Source organism: Pan paniscus, chromosome 2 (genome assembly GCF_029289425.2).
Source record: "Pan paniscus chromosome 2, NHGRI_mPanPan1-v2.0_pri, whole genome shotgun sequence".
In the NCBI taxonomy this organism is placed as follows: domain Eukaryota; kingdom Metazoa; phylum Chordata; class Mammalia; order Primates; family Hominidae; genus Pan; species Pan paniscus.
In genome coordinates this window covers 30,184,035-30,209,734 of record NC_085926.1, presented here as the reverse complement: position 1 = coordinate 30,209,734, position 25,700 = coordinate 30,184,035, and positions in this window count along the sequence as shown.

Sequence of the window (25,700 nt, the reverse complement as noted above, 5' to 3'; positions counted from 1 at the left end):
AGCCAATATTAATGGAGGTGGACAATGATCAGACTTGAGAAATAGCTTTTTTTAGTATAAAGATCATCCATTATTTATCTAGAGCTATATGTACATATGTCAAGACTTGTATTTGAATGTATTGTATTTCAGATGCATTATATTCTTTAACCCTCACAACAACTTGGTAAGTAATAATTACTGTATCTCTTATAATCTTTTCAGCTATAGTTACAGAAGACCTAGCTCAAATTGGTGTAACATTAAGGACCATTATTGTCTCTTATAAGAAGAAGAAGATGACAGGAGAGGGGAATATGCCAGAGCTGGTGCAGTAATTTATGTATGCCATTAAGAATTTAGGGGAGTGGGGGGAAAATAAAATAAAATAAAATAAATAGAAGAAAAACAAAAGAATCTAGGGTCTTTAGAACTCTCCAATAAGTCATTGTTTTTATATTTGCTTCCTTCTCACCGTTATCTATCATAGTTACCAGGTGGCGACATCATCATGGGATTACAATGACTGGCAAAGAAAAGGAGAGTTTCCTCTCACATCTTAGATGTCTCTAAGCACCTTTCCCTGAGATCTCACTAGATTTCACTGGACTGAATCATGCTCAGGTTCTCAGTGCAAAGGAAGCTGGTAAAGTGAATAACAGCACTGTCAATCTGTTGAGTGGGAGCAAGGCTCTCCCAACTAAGATGGGGGATAGGAATGGCAATTAAGTAGGTGACAGCCATGTTATATGTGGGAAGAAAACAGAGGATAAAGAACTTGCCCCAGGTCACAGAGCTCATAAGCAACCGAGCTGGGTCAAAAACTCACATTCTTCACAATCATGCTATAATGTACTCACTTCAGAGAGTCAGCCTGGGATCTAACCATCTCTTGGAATATCCTGCAAATATAAGACAACCAAAGTATGATCTGGGGCTCAGGGGATGACACACTGGTGTGTCTTCCATCACGTTTCTGCCTTCTAGCTTTTCACTAGGCAGGCTTATGTAGAAGGCAGAGAGTGAAATTTTCTGCTTGCCCTAAATTCTCTTCCCAGCTTTCCATTTGACATTGGAACATGTTTTTTATCTCTGAGTAACTGGAAAAGTCCGTCATTGCCATTCTAAAACACATTTTATGTGATAAGTCCTTATCAAACATCGAGGAAGCCTCTTTGATTTTAATACTTCTTTTGGTCTCACAAAGGCTACAAGAAGGACATGTTGCTAAAGAAATAACAAGCTTCAAAAACTGTTAGAAGAATTTCTTTGTGGTTGCCATTTCAGATTCCTTAAATCCTTATTGTTGCACTTGAGCTTCCTTTTGGCTTTTAAATGCTTCTTTTCAGCACTGATAATTTGCCAAGACATATCTAAGAGCTGAAAGAAAAGGAGATGGCAAGTACGGTATCAGTGATGTGATGTGTGTGTCAACGGTACTCAAGCACATTCCTGTATCCAGACTGCATCTAATTAGCAGGACTGCACTCACACCTCAACTTTCCCACATTACCTTCATCATCACAGGGCTGAGAATACTGAATACCATCCAAAACCCAGGCAAATAGTTTTCCAGTTTCATCTGTGGTGTCATTAACACTTAGGCCATGAAAGAAAATATTGACAGTCAAATAATCAAATATTTCTATTTGACTGTCTGGCTGCTCTTGGCATTTTAGTTGAGTCAAGAAAAAGTGCTCTGATAAAACAGAGTGAGCATGTGAGAACATGCAGTCCAAAATAAACCAATCACCCATTGATAAGTATGTGTTGCTGCACTTGCCACTTTTACCATCTCTGAGGATCCGTTTCCTCTGCTGATAAATGAAAATGCTTATGTACACTTACAATAATTACAAAAGAGTAAAAGTGTAAATGGACACAGGTACAACTTGTTAAGAGAATATAAGGATAGTGTTACTAATTTTACAGTAAATGAAATACGGGCATAACTTGTTTAATTGCACTTCACTTCTGTTTTGATTCATAGATATTGAGTTTTTTACAAATGGAAGGTTTGTGGCAAGCCTGTGTCTATCAGCACCATTTTTCCAACAACATGTGTTCACCTTGTGTCTCTGTGTGACATTTGGGTAATTCCCACAATATTTCACGCTTTTTAATCATGATTATATCTGCTATGGTGATACGTGATCAGTGATCTTGGATTTATTATTACAACTGTTTTTGGGGCATCACAAAACACATTCATAGAAGATGGCAAACTGAATAAATGCTATGTACTCTGACTTCTCCACCAACCAGCCATTCCCTCACCTCTCTCCCTCTCCTCAAGCCTCCCTATTTCCTGAGACACAACAATATTGAAGCTAGACCAATTAATAACCTTACAATGGCCTCTGAGTGTTCACATGAAAGGAAGAGTCACACATCTCTCACATTAAATCAAAAGTTAGAAATGGTTAAGCTTAGTGAGGAAGGTATGTCAAAAGCCTAGGCCTCTTGCACCAAACAGTTAGCCAAGTAATGAATGCAAAGGAAAAGTTCTTGCGGGAAATTAACTGTGCTACTCCAGTGAATGCATGAATGATAACAAAGTCTTATGGCTGATCAGAAGAAAGTTTCAGAGGTCTGATTAGAAGATCAAACCAGCCACAACATTCCCTTAAGCCAAAGCCTAATCCAGAGCAAGACCCTAACTCTCTTCAATTCTATGAAGGCTAAGGAAGGTAAGGAAGTTGAAGAAGAAAAGTTTGAAGCTAGTAGAGGCTGGTTCATGAGGTTTAAGGAAGTCACCTTCATAACATAAAAGTGTCAGGTGAAGCAGCATGTGTCAGGTGAAGAAGCTGCAGAAGATCTAGCTAGGATGAATGATGAAGATGTCATCCCAGCAACAGAGTTTCAATGTAGATAAAGCAGCCTTACACTGAAAAAAGATGCCATCTAGGACTTTTATAGCTAGAAAGGAGAAGTCAAAACCAAGCTTCAAAGCTTCAAATGACAGGCTGACTTTTTTGTTAGGGGCTAATGCAGCTGGTGACTTTAAGGTGAAGCCAAAGTTCATTTACCATTTTGGAAATCCTAGGGCCCTTAAAATTATGCTAAATCTACTCTGCCTGCACTCTATAAATGGAACAACAAAGCCTGGATGACAGCTTATCCCTTTATATCATGGTTTGCTGAGTACTTTAAGCCCACTGTTAAGACCTACTGCTATAAAAAAAAATGATTCCTTTCAAAATACTACTGCTCATTGACAAGGGACCTGGTTACCCAGGAGCACTGATGGAAATGTGCAAGAAGATTAATGTTGTTTTTATGCCTGCTAACACAACATTTATTCTGCAGCCCATGGATCAAGGAGTCATTTCAACTTTCAAGTATTATTACTTAAGAAATACATTTTATAAGGCTTTAGCTGGCATAGATAGTGATTTCTCTGATAGATCTGGGCAAAGTAAATTAATACCCTTCTGGACAGGATTCATGATTCTGGATGTCATTAAAAACATGTGTGATTGATGAAAAGAGATCAAAATGGCAATATTACCAATAATTTTGTAAAAGTTGATTCCAGCTCTCATAGATGACTTTGAAGGGTTCATGACTTCAGAGAAGGGAGTCACTACAGACATGGTAAAAACAGCAGGAGAATTAGAATTAGAAGGAGAGTCTGAAGATGTGACTGAATTGCTGTGATCTCATAATTTGAATGCATGAGGAGTTGCCTCGAATGGATGAGCATGGAAAGTAGTTTTTAAGGTAAAATCAACTCCTGGTAAAAATGCTGTGAAGGTTGTTTAAATGACAACAAAGAATTAAGAATATTACAGAAACTTAGTTGATAAAGCAGAGGCAGGGTTTGAGAGGATTGACTGCAATTTTGAAAGAAGTTCTACTATGGGTAAAATCCCATCAAACAGCATCACATGCTCCAGAGAACTCTTTTGTGAAAGGAAGAGTCAATTAATGTGGCAAACTTTATTGTTGTCTTATTGTAAGAAATTGTCACAGCCACCCACCCCTCAGCAACGCTGATTAGTCAGCAGCCTTCAATATCCAGGCAAGACCTACCACAAGCAAAAAGATTATAGTTCCCTGAAGGCTCAGACGATTGTTAGCATTTTTTAGGAATAAAGTATTTTTAAATTAAGGAATGTACATTTTTAAAACAATGCTTTGCAGACTTAATGGACTAGAGAATAGTGTAAACATAACTATTACTGCACAGGGAAACCAAAAAAATTGTGTGAGTGGTTTCATTGCAATACTTGCTTTATTGCAGTAGTCTGAAAACCAAACCTACAATATCCTTGAAGGATGCCCATAGTGGAAATGGTCTCTAACATGTCTTATTAATGGGATCTACTTTGGCTTTCTGATGTCTAGATACAAATTCTACTACAGAAGAAAGCAATTATGTTCCACCATCTCTGTGAGAAACATCTGCCTCTGGAATGAAGAAGTAAGAAAACCTGGCTTAAAATCAAATTTTATAATGAATAATTTAAGAAAAACACTTTTGAATTATTTTAAATAGTAAATTTATCAACTGGAAAACAATGTTAAAACATTTTAATAAGGAGAATTCAAACCATCCAGCAGATTTTATTCACATTGAAATTTCATTTTCTTTGTCGGTTATCTTATTTGGAACACATAATGATTTTTTAAAGTCATACGAAGGCCAGAATTTGCATTGGTTTGGGCAGAATTGAAATAAGAGTCTGAATGCAGGACCCGAATGCATCCTGGTCCTGCGTACCACTGAATGATGGTTGTCTGCTCTGGCTTAAATTTCAATAAGGACAAGTCTGGGTTTTGCAGCTGGCTGACACATCCAGGATAGTGACAGCAAAACCACAAATTCTCCATTTAGTGGTTTCAGTTTCTCATCTGGAAGAATACTTATGATGCAGGGACACCTTGCACCTTCATACTTGTCAAATCATTTCTCTTAACTTTCCCTACCTCTCTATGTCCACTTTTGCCCACAGCCTTGTATAACAATAGGTGCTCATTGGAGAAAAGACGCCAATCACCATTACAACATATCAAAGTCTCGTTATTATAAGAAATTATCACAAGGCTTTGCTCCTTATATTTCATTTTGCATTTGTATGCTTGTCTTTCTGTGAAGACCACAATGTTTCTGAAATCAGGAACTCTTCCATCTTTTATGCCTCTTTCTGTCTAATGCCTAGCATTGAATATATTAGAAGCTCAATAATTGCTGGTTGAATAGTTGATGAAAGAACAACATAAAATTAAGATTGGATAAAAGGAATCAGTAATCTTCCCTTTTAATTCCAGTTCCATTCATTGTTTTCTTTCTGACCTGGAGGAAGTCACTAAATGCCCTGATTCTTCACTTAAAAATGAGGATTTTTTAATAAAAGTATCATAATGTCTATCCTTGTCTGCCACACAGGGCTAATGTAAAGAATGAATGAGACAGTTTGTGAGAAAGCACAGTTATACTAACAACATACTATAGAAATGCCACTAACTAATGTAACTAATGTAAACTAACACTTTTAATAATTATTAACAAAAATAAACTCTTGCTTGGCAGAAAACAAGCAGATAATCTCCTCTTTCACCAGGGCCACCCGTAGCCACGACATTTTTGCCATGACTTCCCCAGGGATACCCTCTAGGGATAACTCATCTAGATGGTACCCACAGTGCAATTAGCCCTTCCATATATGTTTTGTTGTATTTTAAAAGTTGAAAGTTAAAAATATTTCTGGAGGAATTATCCATAATGATACACAAATACTACATGTGACTCTGAGTGTAGATAGGTCACCCAGGGAAGAAAGTCTCACAGGAGGGATGGAGTGTCTTTGAAAGTTGACCCTGAAGCTATGTGATGAGCCCCCTGCAGCGTCTGCCCACCTCCCACTAAGCCTGGGTCCTAAAGCAGTCCTGGAGGATCCTGCTGCCCCCTACCAGCTCAGGAGACTCTCTCCCTCTTTTGCTCTGTCTTTCTCACTCTCTTCTTTGCATTTTCTACCACATTCTTTCACCCTTTCCTATTCTTTGGGATCTAGAAGTAGAAAAAGTGTTGTTAGCCTCAGTGCCTTCACTCTTACTCATTACTTTCAGGTCTTGATTAACAAATTATCAGCTAAAATTTCTATACTAGTTGTATCAGTTCACTAGGGCAGCCCTAAGAAATTATCACAAACTAAGTAGTTTAAAACAACATAAATTTATTTTCTTACCATTCTGGAGGCTAGAAGTACAAAATCAAAGTGTTGGCATGGATACATTTCTACTAAAGACTCTGAAAGAGAATCTTTCTTTACATCTTCCTGCCTCTGGTGGCCCCAGATGTTCCTTGGTTTGTGGCTGCAAAACTCTAAACTCTGCTTTTATCTTCACATGCGTTTTCTCCCTCTGTGTCTTCACTTCTGGCTCTCATTAGGACACTTATCATTGGATTTAGGGCCCAGTCAGTAATCCACGATAATGTTATCATCTCAAAATATTTGACTTAATTACATCTTCAAAGTTATTTTTTGCAAATAATGTCACATTTGCAGGTTACAGAGGTTAGGATGTTGACATATATTTTAGGGGCACCATTCAACCACTACACTAGGCAAAGAACTTAAAAGTGGATTGTAATTTCTCAAAACCGAGATCAGCCTGCTAACCCTTCTATTGCATATAATAGAAAAAGTTATCTGAACATAAACACAGCAGAAAACTTCTTTCTCTTAATGAATGCAGATACTCCTTTACCCAACTCCTTTGATGATGTTACCTCTGAGATATTGCCAAAATCCAGATAAGAATCCAAATACTTCCAGGGATAACTGGAAGTGTAGAAACCTTGAGACTCCATAAACTTTATTGACATGAAAAAGCCGTTTGAAGAACACAGAGGGTACATTCACTAAAATAAATGCCATTACAGAACAAGAAACAGGACTTGATTTCTTCTTTTCCAGATTCCAGTAAGTGTGCAGTACATTTTAGGTAGTGGGAAGTCTGGAAATCTTTATGCGCAAGCTGACCAGAGTTCAGAGTCTTACTCTTTCACTTGCTCAGTGTAAGTATCCAAGGCAAGTTATTTAAACTCCCTGAATCTCAGTTTACTTGACTATAAAGAGAAATAATAGATAATATTTATAGAGTCCTCACCATGTGCCAGATACCTTTTTCAATGATTTTACGTGTTCCTTCTAAATTCTCATAACAGCATTATGAAGTAGTAGGGCAGCTGCCCATTCAATATATCTCCTCCTTTCTCTCCCAGTAAGAAAGTTTTAAATGGCCTATGGTCACCCACACAGAGGGTATATTTCCTAACATACTTTGCAAGAATAGGTGGCCATGTGAGTAAGTTCTCTTGAAAAGAATGAGAGCCAAAGTGATATGTGTGAACTTGGCATCATTTTCCTCAAAGATCATTGTTGGTTTTGCATTTCCAATGCAAATATTCCAGTGCACATATGTGTGTGTGTGTGTGTATGTGTATGTATATATATATATATCTTCTTTAAGTCATATTTTAGAATATCTTTTTATAGAAATTTGGCCTATATCCTAATTAGCACAGGTGGGTATTATCATGCCTGGTTTACAGATGAGGAAACTGGGGTACAAAGTATTAAATTTAGGTGACTTGCTCAATGTTACATAGCTGACAAGTGACTTCTAACCTAGCAGTATATCATGCACAATCAGTTTGATTCTCACCTTATGTTTCTAACTTATTTACATAACTGATCTAATAATATTTTGAATGTAAGTTGTAGCAAAATAACATAAATAAACCAACTTACTTACTGTTGTCCTTACCTATACTTCATAAATGTGTTTATTAATTTGTCCATTCATCCACTTGTTAAAAATATTTAAACAGATCCATGAGCTGAGCACTGAAGATGACTAACAAATAGTTCCTATCCTCAAGGACATTTATATTAGATATATGAGATATGTAGCAAATAAATCATAATATAACAGGTTATATGCAGCATATATCAGGTACTGTTATAGCATAGAGCAAGTGATTAACTTTATCTAATGGTTGGAGAAAGGTTTTTTAAAGAAACTTCATACAGGTATGAGTGAGAAAGGGTCATTTTAAGTAGAAGAATATGAATGCAAAGTATAAAAACATGAAACAGGCCAGGCGTGGTGGCTCATGCCTGTAATCCCAGCACTTTGGGAGGCCGAGGTGGCTGGATTACCTGAGGTCAGGAGTTTGAGATCAGCCTGGCCAACATGGTGAAACCCCATCTCTACTAAAAATACAAAAAAAGCAATCTGCCGAGTGTGGTGGCACACACCTGTAGTCCAGCTACTCAGGAGGCTGAGGCAGGAGAATCGCTTGAGCCCGGGAAGCAGAGGTTGCAGTAAGCCAAGATCCCACCACTACACTCCAACCTGGGCAACAGAGCAAGAACCGATCTCAAAAATAAATAAATAAATAAAAATAATAATAAATAAAAATATGAAACAGCCTGGGGAGGTGCTGAAGGCATAGAAATCATTCAATAGAGTATGATGCAGAGAGAGTAGGAGTATTTAGTGAGTTTGAAGATGAAGCTTCAGATGTAGATTATGAAGGGCTTTGTATGCCATACTTGGTGGTTTGGACATGATCTTGTAAGAGATAAAGACCCATTAAATATATTCAGATAAAGGAGATATATTATCAGACTTATGTTATATAGTACTCTGGGTGCAATTTGAAAGATGTGAGACTACGGGCAAAGAGCCTGGTAAGGAAACTCCAAGTTTTGTCAAGAATGATGAGAAGTGCTCAAAGACAATAGTAGTCAGATAGAAAAGTGGAGAAGATTTTAGGAATTACTTGTACTTAGGATTGGAAGAATTTATAGATTAACTGGATTTAGGGGATACAGATGAGAATGGAGTATAACTTCGAGAATTCTGACTCAGATGACTGGGTAGATGATGGTGCTGCCAATGAAGATAAGGAAAACAGAAAGAAGAGCAGTTAGAGGCTGATGATGAGTTCACCAGAGGGCTCTGGACTGGAAAAAAATAAGCATTAAAAGATCGTAGGTGGTTGTTAAAGCCATGGCAGTGAATAGGTGAGAGTGTCTGGTGGAAAGGAAAAGGACTTTAAGAAAAAAGAGAGAAAAAAGATGAACTGGAAAGGCCAATTTTTAAAAAACAAATGAAGAAAGAGCAAGAAAAATGGTCAGAGTTATTGAAAAACATCCAGAAAAAAATAGATATCATGAAATCAAAGGTCAGGGTCTCAAAATAGTTCAAGGAAATTGTCAACAGCATTAAAGGTCATGGAGCATTCAAATAGGATTTTAAATGTGAGCCATTTTTATTGAATATTGATTAGGTATTTAATAAAAATCAGATTTGGCAAGTAAGAAAATTTTAATGAACCTTGTTTAAATAAATGGGAATGGGATGGTAAAAGGTAGATTGTTTTATATTCTAAGATCCTATCATTGAAAAAAATATCGTTTGCTCATTGAGTTTGTGTTGTTAGGCATGAGGTAAAAAATAAATCTTGGCTTATGGCTAAAACTACATCAATCCTAAAACTAGATCACACTATTGCATCTTTACTTTTCAATTAATTAGATTAAGAGCACTATCCTATCCATTGGGCAATGCCATCTGATCCTTTTTATCTTCCTAGTGACAAACTTCAAGCAATTACAAACTCAACATTGAAAATTCATGCTAAACTAACTCAGTTTTTCATAATCTAAACAAGTCAATAAAATAGATACTGCCCAAATGTTCATAAGATAACATCTGTTTGGGAAGAGAAAATCGTTAATCTGAAAAGGTGATTTTCACTTTATATATAATATCTATCATTTTATCTCTTCTCCATTCAAGTAGATGAATTATGTAATAGTGTTTGCTAAACCAATGAGGGCAAGGTATATGTAGTTATGTGTAAAACAACTTTGTAGATCTTCATCATAATCAATATGCTCTACTGTCCTCATTAAGAACTCAAGTGTATAAATAGGTGTGTACACACGTGCATGCTACAAACATCAATTTGTAGTATGATCTGATTATACAGGAGTACCTTATAGTGACTACTACTAGTGGGATGCTTAATGCTGTAACACAGAAACTAAGTCAAGAGTTGACCAAGACAAAATAAACCCATGGAGGGGGTTCCAAGATGGCCGAATAGGAACAGCTCCAGTCTACAGCTCTGAGCGTAAGCAACGCAGAAGATGGGTGATTTCTGCATTTCTAACTGAGGTACCACGTTCATCTCACTGAGGCTTGTTGGACAGTGGGTGCAGCCCATGGAGCATGAGCCGAAGCAGGGCGAGTCATCACCTCACCCAGGAAGCGCAAGGGGTCAGGGAGTTCCCTTTCCTAGCCAAGGGAAGCTGTTACAGAGGGCACCTGGAAAATCAGGTCACTCCCACCCTAATACTGCACTTTTCCAGTGGTCTTAGCAAATGGCACACCAGGAGATTATATCCCACACCTGGCTCGGAGGGTCCCATGCCCACAGAGCCTCGCTCATTGCTAGCACAGCAGTCTGAGATCGAACTGCAAAGTGGCAGTGAGGCTGGGGGAGGGGTGCCCGCCATTGCTGAGGCTTAGGTAGGTAAACAAAGTGGCCAGGAAGCTGGAACTGGGTGGAGCCCACCACATCTCAATGAGGCCTGCCTGCCTTTGTAGTCTCCACCTCTGGGGGCAGGGCATAGCTGAACAAAAGGCAGCAGCAAACTCTGCAGACTTAAATGTCCCTGTCTGACAGCTTTGAAGACAGTAGTGCCTCTCCTAGCACAGAGTTTGAGATCTGAGAACAGAAGAGTGCCTCCTCAAGTGGGTCCCTGACCCCCGAGTAGCCTAACTGGGAGGCACCCCCCAGTAGGGGCAGACTGACACCTCACACATCTGGGTTCCCCTCTGAGACGAAGCTTCCAGAGGAATGATCAGGCAGCAACATCTGTTGTTCAGCAATATTTGCTGTTCTCCAGCCTCCGCTGCTGATACTCAGGCAAACAGGGTCTGGCGTGGACCTCCAGCAAACTCCAACAGACCTGCAGCTGAGGGTCCTGACTGTTAGAAGGAAAACTAACAAAGGACATCCACACCAAAACCCCATCTCTGCGTCACCATCATCAAAGACCAAAGGTAGATAAAACCACAAAGATGGGGGAAAAACAGAGCAGAAAAGCTGAAAATTCTAAAAATCAAAGCACCTCTCCCCCTCCAAAGGAACACAGCTCCTCTCCAGCAACGGAACAAAGCTAGATGGAGAATGACTTTGACAAGTTGAGAGAAGGCCTCAGACGATCAAATTTCTCTGAGCTAAAGGAGGAACTTTGAACCCAATGCTAAGAAGCTAAAAACCTTGAAAAAAGATTAGACGAATGGCTAACTAGAATAACCAGGGTAGAGAAGTCCTTAAATGACCTGATGGAACTGAAAACCATGGCAAGAGAACTACGTGACGAATGCACAAGCTTCAGTAGCCGATTTGATCAACTAGAAGAAAGGGTATCAGTGATTGAAGATCAAATGAATGAAATGAAGAGAGAAGGGATTAGAGAAAAAAGAGTAAAAAGAAATGAACAAAGCCTCCAAGAAATATGGGACTATGTGAAAAGACCAAATCTACGTCTGATTGGTGTACCTAAAAGTAACGGGGAGAATGGAACCAAGTTGGAAAACACTCTGCAGGATATTATCCAGGAGAACTTCCCCAATCTAGCAAGGCAGGCCAACATTCAAATTCAGGAAATACAGAGAACGCCACAAAGATACTCCTCAAGAAGAGCAACTCCAAGACACATAATTGTCAGATTCACCAAAGTTGAAATGAAGGAAAAAATGTTAAGGGCAGCCAGAGAGAAAGGTCGGGTTACCCACAAAGGGAAGCCCATCAGACTAACAGCTGATCTCTCAGCAGAAACTCTGCAAGCCAGAAGAGAGTGGGGGTCAATATTCAACATTCTTAAAGAAAAGAATTTTCAACCCAGAATTTCATATCCAGCCAAACTAAGCTTCATACGTGAAGGAGAAATAAAATCCTTTACGGACAAGCAAAAGTTGAGAGATTTTATCATCACCAGGCCTGCCCTACAAGAGCTCCTGAAGGAAGCACTAAACATGGAAAGGAACAACTGGTACCAGCCACTGCAAAAACATGCCAAATTATAAAGACCATCAATGCTAGGAAGAAATGGCATCAACTAATGAGCAAAATAACCAGCTAACATCATAATGACAGGATCAAATTCACACATAACAATATTAACCTTAAATGTAAATGGGCTAAATGCTCCAATTAAAAGACACAAACTGGCAAATTGGGTAAAGAGTCAAGACCCATCAATGTGCTGTATTCAGGAGACCCATCTCACGTGCAGAGACACACATAGGCTCAAAATAAAGGGATGGAGGAAGATCTACTGAGCAAATGGAAAACAAAAAAAGGCAGGGGTTGCAATCCTAGTCTCTGATAAAACAGACTTTAAACCAACAGAGATCAAAAGAGACAAAGAAGGCCATTATATAATGGTAAAGGGATCAATTCAACAAGAAGAGATACTTATCCTAAATATATATGCACCCAATACAGGAGCACCCATATTCATAAAGCAAGTCCTTAGAGACCTACAAAGAGACTTAGACTCCCTCACAATAATAATGGGAGACTTTAACACCCCACTGTCAACATTAGACAGATCAACGAGACAGAAAGTTAACAAGGATATCCAGGAATTGAACTCAGCTCTGCACCAAGCAGACCTAATAGACATCTACAGAACTCTCCACCCCAAATCAACAGAATATACATTCTTCTCAGCACCACATCACACTTAGTCCAAAATTGGCCACACAGTTGGAAGTAAAGCATTCCTCAGCAAATGTAAAAGAACAGAAATTATAACAAACTGTCTCTCAGACCACAGTGCAATCAAACTAGAACTCAGGATTAAGAAACTCACTCAAAACTGCTCAACTACTTGGAAACTGAACAACTTGCTCCTGAATGACTGCTGGGTACATAACAGAATGAAGGCAGAAATAAAGATGTTCTTTGAAACCAATGAGAACAAAGACACAACATACCAGAATCTCTGGGACACATTTAAAGCAGTGTGTAGAGGGAAATTTATACCACTAAATGCCCACAAGAGAAAGCAGGAAAGATCTAAAATTGACACCCTAACATTACAATTAAAAGAACTAGAGAAGCAAGAGCAAACACATTCAAAAGTTAGCAGAAGGCAAGAAATAGGAACACTTATACACTGTTGGTGGGACTGTAAACTGGTTCAACCATTGTGGAAGACAGTGTGGCGATTCCTCAAGGATCTAAAACTAGAAATACTATTTGACCCAGCCATCGCATTACTGGGTATATACACAAAGGATTATAAATCATGCTGCTATAAAGACACATGCACAAGTATGTTTATTGTGGCACTGTTCACAATAGCAAAGAGTTGGAACCAACCCAAATGTCCATCAATGATAGACTGGATTAAGAAAATGTGGCACATATACACCATGGAATACTATGCAGCCATAAAAAATGATGAGCTCATGTCCTTTGTAGGGACATGGATGAAGCTGGAAACCATCATTCTCAGCAAACTATCGCAAGGACAAAAAACCAAACACTGCATGTTCTCACTCATAGGTGGGAATTGAACAATGAGAACACTTGGACACAGGGTGGGGAACATCACACACCGGGGCCTGTCATGGGGTGTGGGGAGGGAGGAGGGATAGCATTAGGAGATATACCTAATGTAAATGACGAGTTAATGGGTGCAGCACACTAACATGGCACATGTATACATATGTAACAAACCTGCACGTTGTGCACATGTACCCTAGAACTTAAAGTATAATAAAATAAAAAACAAAAAAAAGGCCATGGAGATTAAATTATATATTTAAAAAAGCATTCCCCTGAATAATAAGTAGTAATGATGGTCATTTGCCAGAATATATAAGAAAAATATCTGTGAAAATATCAACTTACAGTAGTAACTTGAAGAGAACTTTCAGCAATACATGCCCATTAAAATAAGTTAGATATAAATATTTTAGTTAATAAATATTTATTGAGCGCCCTAGTATGGGCAAGATGTCATATTGGTGAAAAATATAAAGGTCTCTACTCTCATGAAACTTAAATTAGTTAATTACCAAATTAGGAAAGACATTTTAATAGCCATGCTGGTGAGTGTGAATGAAGATGAGCATTCTCATAAAAGGCTGGTAGAAGTGTCACTTGATGGAAAATTTCTTGAGGAAAACTTGGCAGGAGCTTTTATATTCATAGATTTTATATTCATGGATTGTAAAATGCATGCTATTTGACTCCACTATTACACCTCTAATATGTTATCTTAAGGAAACAATAGGAGATGAAGCAAAGAGTTGTACATATGTAGATCTATTGTGCTCTATTTTATAAGAGAAAAGAACAGCAAAGTTAAAATATACAAAATTGGGTGAGCATTTAAATAAATTATGGTACCACAGATTGAAGGTCATCTTTTGAGATCCATTTGTATTTATTTATTCTTTATCGTATACATTTAAGCTGTACAACATGATGTTTTGATATATGTATGTGTAGTGAAGTGATTACTACAATCAAGTAAATTAGCATATCCATCATCTCACAGAGTTACTCTTCTTTTTAGGGAGGTAAGCGGAGCGGGGGAGGGGAATAATAATTAAAATCTACTCTTTCAGCAAATTTCCAGTATATAATTCAATATTATTAACTATAGTTCTCATAATGTACTTGAGATGTCTAGATTTATTCATCTGAGATAACCGCATCTTTGTGCCCCCTAAGATCCATCTTTATTATTTTTATTTTATTTTTGGGCCAGTGTCTCACTCTGTCACCCAAGCTGGAGTGCAGTGGCCCTATAATGGCTCACTGTAGCCTCCAGCTACCAGGTTCAAGTGATCCTCCCATCTCAGCCTCCTAAACAGCTGAAACTACAGGCACACGCCGCCATGCCTGGCTAGTTCTGTTTTTGTTTTTGTTTTTTTGTTTTTTGTAGAGACGGGGTGTTGCCATCTTGCCTCAAACTGCTGGGTTCCAGTAATCCTCCCACCTCTGTTTCCTAAAGTGCTGGCATGAACCACTGCACCTGGCTGGATTCATCTTTAAAAGCCTATGTAATTGTCTGGGAAAATAATCACTATTAATTGCCGAGTTAAAAAATAAGCAGGTTGTTCTATGTAGTATGATCTTTTTTGACATTCGTGAAATATAAACCCCACACTAAAAAATTAAAAAAAAGACATTAACAAAAATTCCTTAAGTGAATGTCTGTGTTGTCACCCCACATAATATAACCTGCATGACAGCACCCACAAACTCAACCCCTCTCTTTCTCCTGGAGGAAAATACCATTTTGAATTTCACAGTAATTATTTACTTGCTTTTCGGGATAATTTACCACTTAACATGTATCCAAGAAGAGTAGAGCTTAATTTTGTCTATTTTTGAACTTTATATGAATGTAATCATATTGTATTCTTTTATGTGTTTTGCTTCTTTTGCTCAACATTCTGTATAAGGTTGATCCCTGCTTGTTCATAGTCATAGCTAAAATACAATGCTGTGTATAGTCCATTGTGTGAAAGACCACAATTATCATATCTATTCTAGATGCTGTTGCATGTGTACATGACCATCAAGTGCACTAAATTCTGGAAATCCTTTTTCTAAGATTGTTCTACCAACTTTCACTTTCACCAGAAATGTACAAAAATAACTGTTATATAATATGTAGCATGGCTACACAGATATAAATCACATAGGGATTTTTGTTGGATTACATCAAATTTAGAGACTAATTTGTTAATATTTGTGTAAAATTTTGTTTTTCTTTTTTGTTTTATATTTACATTGTAGGAAAGCAATATGTATATATACATATATAATATTCCTACATATAATATATAAAATATATATTTGTATATATATAATGGGAGTACTTTTATTTCTACTGTTGAAATGAGTTTGAAGAAAGAAAGGAGCATAACAAAAAACACTTGACCATGACAGGAAGAAGAAAGTAAGATTCTGATGAAAGAAGTGAGTAAGTTGAGACCAATGAGGTATACAAGTGCTATTAATGTAGGAAAGAAGAAAGACCCACAGTGAATCTGAAGATAAAATGTTAAAGGAAACAGAGTGAGAAGAGAGAAGAATCCAAAACTGCTCCCCAAGCAAAGGGAACACGATCAAATGAAAATGGAATAAAGTAGACAGAAGTCATGAGGTCTAGCATTTGTAATCTTAAATGGAAGAGACATGAACATTTGCCAGAGAGGTAGCCAAACACAAGCATACGTAATGCATGTGGAGGGAGCTATAAGTCCTGGAAGCATGAAGGAGCATCAGAGTGGGAAATGCATCTTAACTGTTGATTCCACCATATACTGGCCTTTGCATGGTGTACTAAAATATTCTACCCTACCCTGTTATTTATAATCTGAGAAGGTGAGAAACAGCAAAGTGAAATCCAGTCCCTTTGTGATTACCATCTTAGAGAAGGAAATCTTTGGGTTGCTCAAAGTAGTTGGTTTTATGAGTTCATATGACAGTTACGACTGATAACCAAATCTTTATTTTTGGCATAAGGCAGAATCTTGAATATTATGATTGTTTCAATGGACAATTCTTTGCTTCATGGTTTTTATAAATTATTTTGTACCTCATTCAAAAATGTGTAACAGCTTTGTGGAAATTTACTTGACGTAATAAGCAGCACATATTTAAGTGTACAACTTTACACTTATTTGACATATGTACACACTAATGAAACCATCAACAAAATCAAGACAAGGTACAAGTTTCCTCATTCCCCTTTGTAATCCTTCTTTTCTGACCCTCCTTGACCCTTCCCCATTCTCTGGTAACCACTCATTTGCTTTCTGTTACTACAGTTTAGTTGACATTGTCTAGAATTTTATACAAATGGGATCCTTCAGTAGGTACTCTTTTTTTGTCTGGCCATTTTCATTCGGCATAATTAGAGATTTAGCCATGTTTTTGTTTATCAGTAGTTCATTCCCTTTTTTGAGGAGTACTAATCTGTTGTTTAGATATATCATCATTTATTTATCCATTCATCTGTTGATGGGCATATGGATATTTTCCAATTTAGACCTCTGACAACTAAAACTGCTATGAACATGCATGTAAAAGTGTGGAGGTAGGCTTTCACTTGTCATGTGTAAATACTTGGAAGTGAAATAGCTGTGTTATAGGGTAGGCATATGTTTAACTTTTTAAGAAGCTTCCAAACTGTTTTCCAAACTGATTGGGACATTTTACATTTCCAGCAGCAGTATAGGAGTTTGTTTCTTTACACCCTCAACAACACTTGACATGATTATTCTTTTAAATTTTCAACATCCCAATAGAAGGGTAGTAGTGTCACATATGGTTTTATTTGCATTTTTTGAATAACGAATTATGTTGAACGTGTTTCTTATATTTATATGCTGTATGTTTATACGTTAGTGAAGTGTCTGTTCATGTTATTTGTCCAATTTTCTTTTAACCTATGTGTTTTTTCACTGGTTGTTTTTGAGAGTGATTTATACATTCTTGATACAAGTTCATTAGTGCATGTGATTTGTGAATGTATTTTTTCAGTATACATCTTCTCTTTTATTACCATATAATAGTATCTTTTGAAGGGCAGAATTTTTTTTCTTTTTTTGAGAAAGGGTCTGAAAGTGTCTGGCTTGTCACCCAGGCTGGAGTGCAGTGGCGTGATCCCGGCTCACTGCAACCTCCAACAACCAGGCTCAAATGATCCTCCACCTCAGCCTCCCTGATAGCTGGGACCACAGGTATATCCCACCACACAAGGCTAATTTCTCTATTTTTTGTAGAGATGAGGTTTCCCTATCTTGCCCAGGCTGGTCTCGAACTCCTGACCTCAAGTGATACGCCCACCTTGCCTTTGGACGTTCTGGGATTATAGGCATAAGCCACCACACCTAGCCAGAAATTCTTAATTTTGATAAAGTCCAATTTGTTTATTTTTAAACAGATCATGCCTTTGGTGTTGGTCTAAGAAATAGTTGCCTAACCCAAGGCCATAAAATCTCTTCTATATTTTTCTTCTGGAAGTTTTGTAGTTTTAAGTTTTACATCTTTTTTATAATCCATTTCGAGTTAATTTCTGTATATGGTGCAAGGTATTAATAGTTTTTTTGTTTTTGTTTTGATTTTTTTGGCATATGGATATCTAATCATTCCAGAAACCTTTGTTGAAACACTATCCTTTCTCCACTGAAGTGCCTTTGTAATTTTAATGAAAATCAATTAACCACACATGAGTAAGTCTATTTATGGACTCTATCTTATGTTTCATTTGTTAAGTTGTCCATGTTGACACCAATATAGTGTGGTTTCGATTATTATATCTATCTAAATATATAACTATTGGAGTCAGGTAGTGTTAGTTCTTCAAATTTATTTTTATTTTTCAAGGTTATTATTTATTAGTGTTACTTTGCTACTCTAGAGCCTTTACATACTCATATGATTTCTAGAATCAGCTTGTGAACTTCTACCCAAAAAATGCCTATTATGATTTTGACTTAGAATGTGTTGGATCCATAGGTTAATTTGGAGAATTGATATCTTAAAAACAAGTCATCTTCTAATCATGAAGGTGGCATCTCTCTCTATTTATTTGACTTCCTTAAGTTCTCTGAGCAATTTCTTGTAGTTTTCAGTATGCAAGCATTATACATTTTTGTCAGATTTATTTCTATATATTTCATATTTTCATATTGTAAATGGCATTTTTAAATTTTAATGTCCAATTGTGTTGCTAGTATGTAGAAATGCAATTGATTCTTTACATTAATCTTGTACACTGACCTTGCTGAACTCACTTGCTAATATTCATAGTGATTTGTAGATTACATTAAACTTTCTACACAGATGATTACACTATCTTGCAAAATAAAGACAAATTTACTTCTTTTTTCCAACTTGTATATTTTTGGTATTTTTTCTGTCTTCTTTTGAATTAACTGAGTATTTCATATGATTCTATTTTATCTGTGGCTTATTAGTTTTAGTTTGTGCTATTTTAGTGTTTGCTTCAGGGCTTATAATATTCAATCTTAACTTATCAGTGTATATCTTTAAGTACTATTTCACCTCCTTTTGTATTAGGACCTCACAAAACATAGAAATACCCATTTCTATTCTCCTGTTTTTTTGCTATTGTTTCCAGACATCTTGTTTTTAGAAATCTTATAAATCTTATAATATATTCTTATTTTTTGCTTTCAACAGTTGATTATCTTTTACAGAGACTTAAATAACAACCAAAATGTATTTATATTAACACACATAGTTATCTTATTTGGTGCTGTTTATTCTCTTGTATAGATCCAGAATTCCATCTGGTATTACTTTCCTTTTGCTTGAAGAATTTCCTTTAGCATTTTTTATAGTTCAGAACTGTTCTAAATGAATTATTTCAGCATTGGTATGCCTGAAAAAGCCTTTCTTTTACTTTCAGTTTTAAAGGTATTTTTGTTAGTTCAAGAATTCAAGGTTGTCCCTTCTTTCTTTCAGTACTCTAAAAATGTTACTAACACATAAAATTGTCTTTTATATTGCATGATCTCAAACAAGACATCTGCTCTCATCCTTATCTTTTTTCCTCCACATAAAATGTTTCTTTGTTCTATGACTACTTTTAACATTTTCTCTTTACCACTTGTTTTAAGGAAATCAATTATAATATGTGGTGCTGCAGTTTTCCTTATGTATCTTGTCATTTGAGTTCATTGAGCTTCTCAGTTATGTTGACCTTTAATTTTTATCAATAGAAAGTTTTTTGTCTCATGTCTCCAGATAGTTTTTTCTTTCCCTACTCCCATTGTAAACTCCAATTACATGTATATTAGGCCATTAAAATTGTCCCACAGCTCACTGATACTCTTCTTTTTCAGTGCTTTCTTTTTCCTGTTTGTTTCCCTTTTGATAGTTTCGATTGCTATGTTTTTGTGTTAACTAATCTTTTCTTCTCTTTATGTAGTTTTTATCTTTAGAAGTTTGATTTGGGTCTTTCAAAAAAAAAACATATCCTCACAATTCTGCTTAACATCTTAAATCTTTTCTCTAGCTTCTTGCACATATGAACTATAGTTACAATAACTGGTTTAGTGTTCTTATTAACTATCATCTGTCTCCTCTGTGTCATTCCGGATCAGTTTTAATCGATTGATTTTTGTCTTCATTATAGCTGTATTATCTTGTTTCTTTACAAAATGATAAGTTTTGACTGGATGCCAGACATTATACATTTTACCTTTTTGGGGGATGGATATTTTTGTATTCCTGCACATATTCCAAATCTTGTTCTAAGATGTAGATAAGTTACTTAAAAACAGTTCAATCTATTTAAGTCTTGTTCTCAAGCTTTGCTAGGCAAGCTGAGAGCAGCATAATGAGATAAAAGTCTTCTGAGTATGCTATCCAGTACCTCATGAATTATGAGGGGGCTACATACCAGTTGGTGGTAAGAGGGAGTATTTCTGGCCCTTTAGAACTCTGGGCACTTTCTCTAATTTTCTCTGGTGGCTACATTCCCAGCCTTGATAGTTTTCTCAGAAAAATATGCTAACCAACAGTCAGCTGAAGATTTAAGAGGGACCCTATGAAAATGTCTGGGGATCCCTGCATATAGATTTCTTTTATTTGGTACTCTGTCCTGCAAAGTGTAGACATCTTGGACTTCCTGTACACACCCAGCTCTATGTTTTCAACTCACAAATACTGCTAGGTTCCACCTGAGTCCCCCTTTCCCGAATCACATCCTGGACACTCTTTTCTTTTTTTTTTTTTTTCTCAAAGATTTCTGTTCATTGCCTTATGTCAAAACTTTTAAGAACCATTTCTTTGCATACATTTTGTCCATCTTTTTTCATTTTAGATGGGATACATCCAGTCTCTGTTACTTCATCTTGGTCAGAACTCAAAGTTTCATTCAAAATTTTAATAATAATAGCAATAAAATATTACTATGACATGTTAATATGCTATATATCCTCTAAAACACAAGACAATATGTTAACTTTTTGCTTATTTTGTTGACTTTTGAGAAAACGTATACACATTATTTCTGAATATGTTAAAGGCAAAAGGGTCATCAATAAACAGCTGCGATATTTTAGCTAAGATTATTCAAACTTAGTTAGGTTTGGTTCAGAAAACTGAAGCAGTTCCCTGCTACTTATTTGGTTTTAAATATTTTTATTTTCTCATGTCCTACAGGAGTGATTGTAATTCTATATTGTGTTAGTTTCTACTATAACAAATATTTTATTCTGATCTAGAGTCTGAACTGTAAAAGAAATTGTGCTGCTTCCTTAGAAGTGAACCAATATAAAGACTTGGGAAGCTAAAAATTTTTATCTCTTCTGATGCTAGATTTACAGGTTTTTAAAACATTCTCATTTACTTGGGTTCAGCTCAGCAACAAAGAAACATGGTATTTAGTACTGGGAATTTAAAGGTAATGGGAATTTGAAGGATTTGAAGATTTTGCCACTCCCTTTAGTAAGCTTATATTTCAGTAGTCAGGTATGTTTATATTATCAAACCTAAACTTTGAATTTGTCACACCAAGAAAACATGCATAGTTATTTTACTATTCTACTTTCCTACTCATCTCTAGCAGAAGATCCAAGGGTATGGGTCTTAGACTTCCCTGCAGACACCGTTAATGCCCAGAGCCTATGAACTTTCTAGAGGTGGAGTAGCTACAGAATCAGAAAATAAATGAGTAATGATTTATCATTTCAGGTTTTAAAAAGATGAATTTTTACTTTTTTCCTGATTAGAAACTCTCACAGAGGGCAATAAGCTACCATGTGAAGCAATGAGCCTTCCATTAAAGAAAGTATTTAAGCCAGAGTTGAGTGTGTGTGTGTATGTGCGTGCACACGCGCGTGTTCAAAGATTATAAAGGTCTTTGAATTGAATGTTCATTAGGATAAGTAACCATTTTATTTTAGTTTTCCAACCAAAAGTCTGTGTCAACCAGAATTTATTCTATGTATTTTGGATAGAAAGAAATTTACTGTAGGAAAAACTTACACAATTATTGGAAAGTTGGATGAATTAAGATCAACATAGAAAATTTCAAGAAATCCAGAAGGTGAGGAATTTCAACAAAATCATCTCCAAGTATCTCAGTTACTTATGGACCAGCATGGGCAACTTATGGTATGATATATGAAGCCACAGGCAAAACCCCTTACTGGCTTCCTGCCAATGCCCACTCATCTGCCTACAGCTGCCACCAGAAGATAATAGCTTCTCCTTTTCTTTGTTTTTAAATCTCATTAAAGTGCCTCTCTGGTAGAATTTAGCTAGACTCAAGCTAGCAAGGACAACTGAGGAATTCTGCTTCCAGTCTTTATGCCTATACTGGACAGAGAAGAACTCAGAAAAGTGATAATGGTTCTACATATCAACAAAAAATGTCCACCTCAAAGCCCACAGCTTTAAGCACCAAGTACAACCGATATTCGTGGGAAGAGAATCAGGAATTCAATTTTATCCATCTGTTCATCATTCCAGTAGCCCATCCATTCATCCATCCATATGCTTATTTATTTCGCAAACATTGAGAAGTCTGTGCTTGTGAAGTACTAATATACAGTATACAGGCAGGACATTGGATAGTGATTTCAAACTTTTAAAAAAAACAAGACACATGACAATCAAGATGATATTATCTGTTATATCCACCCACAAGAGCTTAAATTGTACATATTACATGTACAGTTGTGTCTTGGTATCCACAGGGGATTGGTTCCAGAACTCCTCACATGTACCAAAATCCTATTATACTCATCTGTCCCTGCAAAGGCTGTGGATACAAAGAGTTGGCCCTGCATGTAGGTGGGTTTCACAACACCTGAATACTGTATCTTTGATCTGCATTTGGTTGTGGATATGGAACCCATCTAGTGGAGGGCCAACTGTATTCATTTTAAAAATCCATGTATAAATAGACCCATGCAGTTTGAACTCATGTTGCTCGAGGGTCTACTGTACTGTCTACTGTACTGTTTCACCACTGATTTTGGTGAATCACCATTGAGAATCACCACATTGCAATGAAGTTCAGTCAGTGTAGAAAACACAAAATTCTCCTTTCTCCAACTGTCTTAGTCTGTTTTATATTGCTTATAACAGAATAACTGAAACTGAGTAAATTAATAAATAAAAGGAATGTATTTCTCACAGTTCTGGAGGCTGAGAAGACTGAGGTGGATGGGCTGCATCTGTTGAGAGACTTCTTGCTGGCAGGGACTCTCTGTAGAGTCCTGAGGCAGTGCAGGGCATCACATGGTGAGGCAGTTTACTGTGCTAGCTCAGGTCACACTTCTTCTTATAAAGCCACCAGTCCCATGCCCATGATAACCCATTAATATGTGAATAGATTAATCCATTCATGAGGGCAGACCCCTCATGACTCGACACCCTTTCAAAGGCTCCCTCTCAATATTGCCACATTGGGGTTGAAAGTTCAACGTCACTTTTGGAGGAGACAAGTATTAAAACCATAGTGCCAACTGTTTTGAATACTTAGAATGCAGAAAAGGTAGGCTTTGAGTAACATTACTGTGGGCATCATTCATGGCTTATCTTTGTATTTCTCGTATTTAGCATAGTGAAGGATTCATGCTTTATCTTCAGTAAATATTGTAGAACAGTGTATGATAACAATTTGAACTGCTAAAAAGATCTATCAGGATCTATACATTAAGAAACTCATCATCTATGTAAGGAAGACTAATATGCTAGTGGAGCTATACAATACAATGAGCTTCACGCTGTAATGATGTAATAAAAAAGCAGAGTGCAAGTATACACAACAGAGAAGCTCCCTGGCTGAGAACTTTAGAGGAGGCTCCTTAGGGGCAGTGATAATGGAAATGGACCTTGAAGGATGAATAGGAATTTGCCTAGTGATGGTTGTGAAGGGCACAACAGACCGGAGGAAATGACTGTAAATACAGACAGAGATGCAGAAGTCAGAAGAGTGTGGAGCAGAGACCCTGAATTGTGAGGGACTGGAGGTGTTGGTCCAGGAAATGAGGCTGAACAGGAAAATACTTTCCAATTTAAGCCACATTGAAAAGTTTTATACATCATACTAAGAAGCTTGGATTCTGTTCCTGCTTGGTGGTCTTAAGCAGGGAAATAACATGATCCAATTTGCATTTAAGAAAGATGAAGGTAGCCATGTGGAAAGAAAATAGACTTCCAGGGCAAGAGGTTAGTTAGGAGGCGGTTGCAGCGTAATAGGTCACTTGTGCTAAAGTGTGATCATGAGAATGAAAAGGGAAGTTTAGATTAAGAGATATTTTGGAATTGCTACAATTGATAGGGGTTAAAGGAGAAGGAGGACTATGGACAATCCTTTATCTTCTAGTTTGGGCAATGGACTGAATGGAAAATTAAGTTGTAGGCCCATACACCTTTCCAATATGAAGTCTCTAAGATCACTTTGAAGGCATGAAGGTAGCATTCAGTTAATCCAATTTGATGCACCCTGCTTTCCTTTCCTCTCTAAAGTCTCCAATACTCATTACCCTCTTCCCTTAAAACTGACTATAAAAAAGAACTGGCTCCTATGTTTTCATTCTCCTTACTGCTTACAGGACATGAGTACCAGTGTTATTTCTCCCTAAGAATTAATGTGTTATTAGTCATTCATTTAAAAAATAAATATAAAAACTTGGACCTTTGTCAAATGGGTAGATTGCTAAAATTTTCTCCCATTCTGTAGGTTGCCTGTTCACTCTGATGATGGTATCTTTTGCTGTGCAGAAGCTCTTTAGTTTAATTAGATCCCATTTGTCAATTGTGGCTTTTGTTGCCATTGCTTTTGGTGTTTTAGACATGAAGTCCTTGCCCATGCCTATGTCCTGAATGGTATTGCCTACGTTTTCTTCTAGGGTTTTTATGGTTTTGGGTTTTACATTTAAGTCTTTAATCCATCTTGAGTTAATTTTTGTATAAGATGTAAGGAAGGGGTCCAGTTTCTGTTTTCTGTATATGGCTAGCCATTTTTCCTGGCACCATTTATTAAATAGAAAATCCTTTCCTCATTGCTTGTTTTTGTCACATTTTTCAAAGATTAGATGGTTGTAGATGTGTGGTGTTATTTCTGAGGTCTCTGTTCTGTTCTATTGGTCTATATATCTGTTTTGGTACGAGTTTCATGCTGTTTTGGTTACTGTAGCCTTGTAGTATAGTTTGAAGTCAAGTAGAGTGATGCCTCCAGCTTTGTTCTTTTTGCTTAGGATTTTCTTGGCTATATCTACAAGGAACTTAAACATATTTACAAAAAAAAAAAACCCCATCAAAAAGTGGGCAAAGGATATGAACAGACACTTCTCAGAAGGAGACATTCATGCGGCCAACAGACATATGAAAAAAAGCTCATCATCACTGGTCATTAGAGAAATGCAAATCAAAACCACAATGAGATACCATCTCACGCCAGTTAGAATGGTGATTAAAAAGTCAGGAAACAACAGGTGCTGGTGAGGCTGTAGAGAAATAGGAATGCTGTTAAACTGTTGGTGGGAGTGTGAATTAGTTCAACCATTGCAGAAGACAGTGTGGTGATTCCTCAAGGATCCAGAACCAGAAATACCATTTGACCCAGCAATCCTATTACTGGGTATGTACCCAAAGGATCATAAAT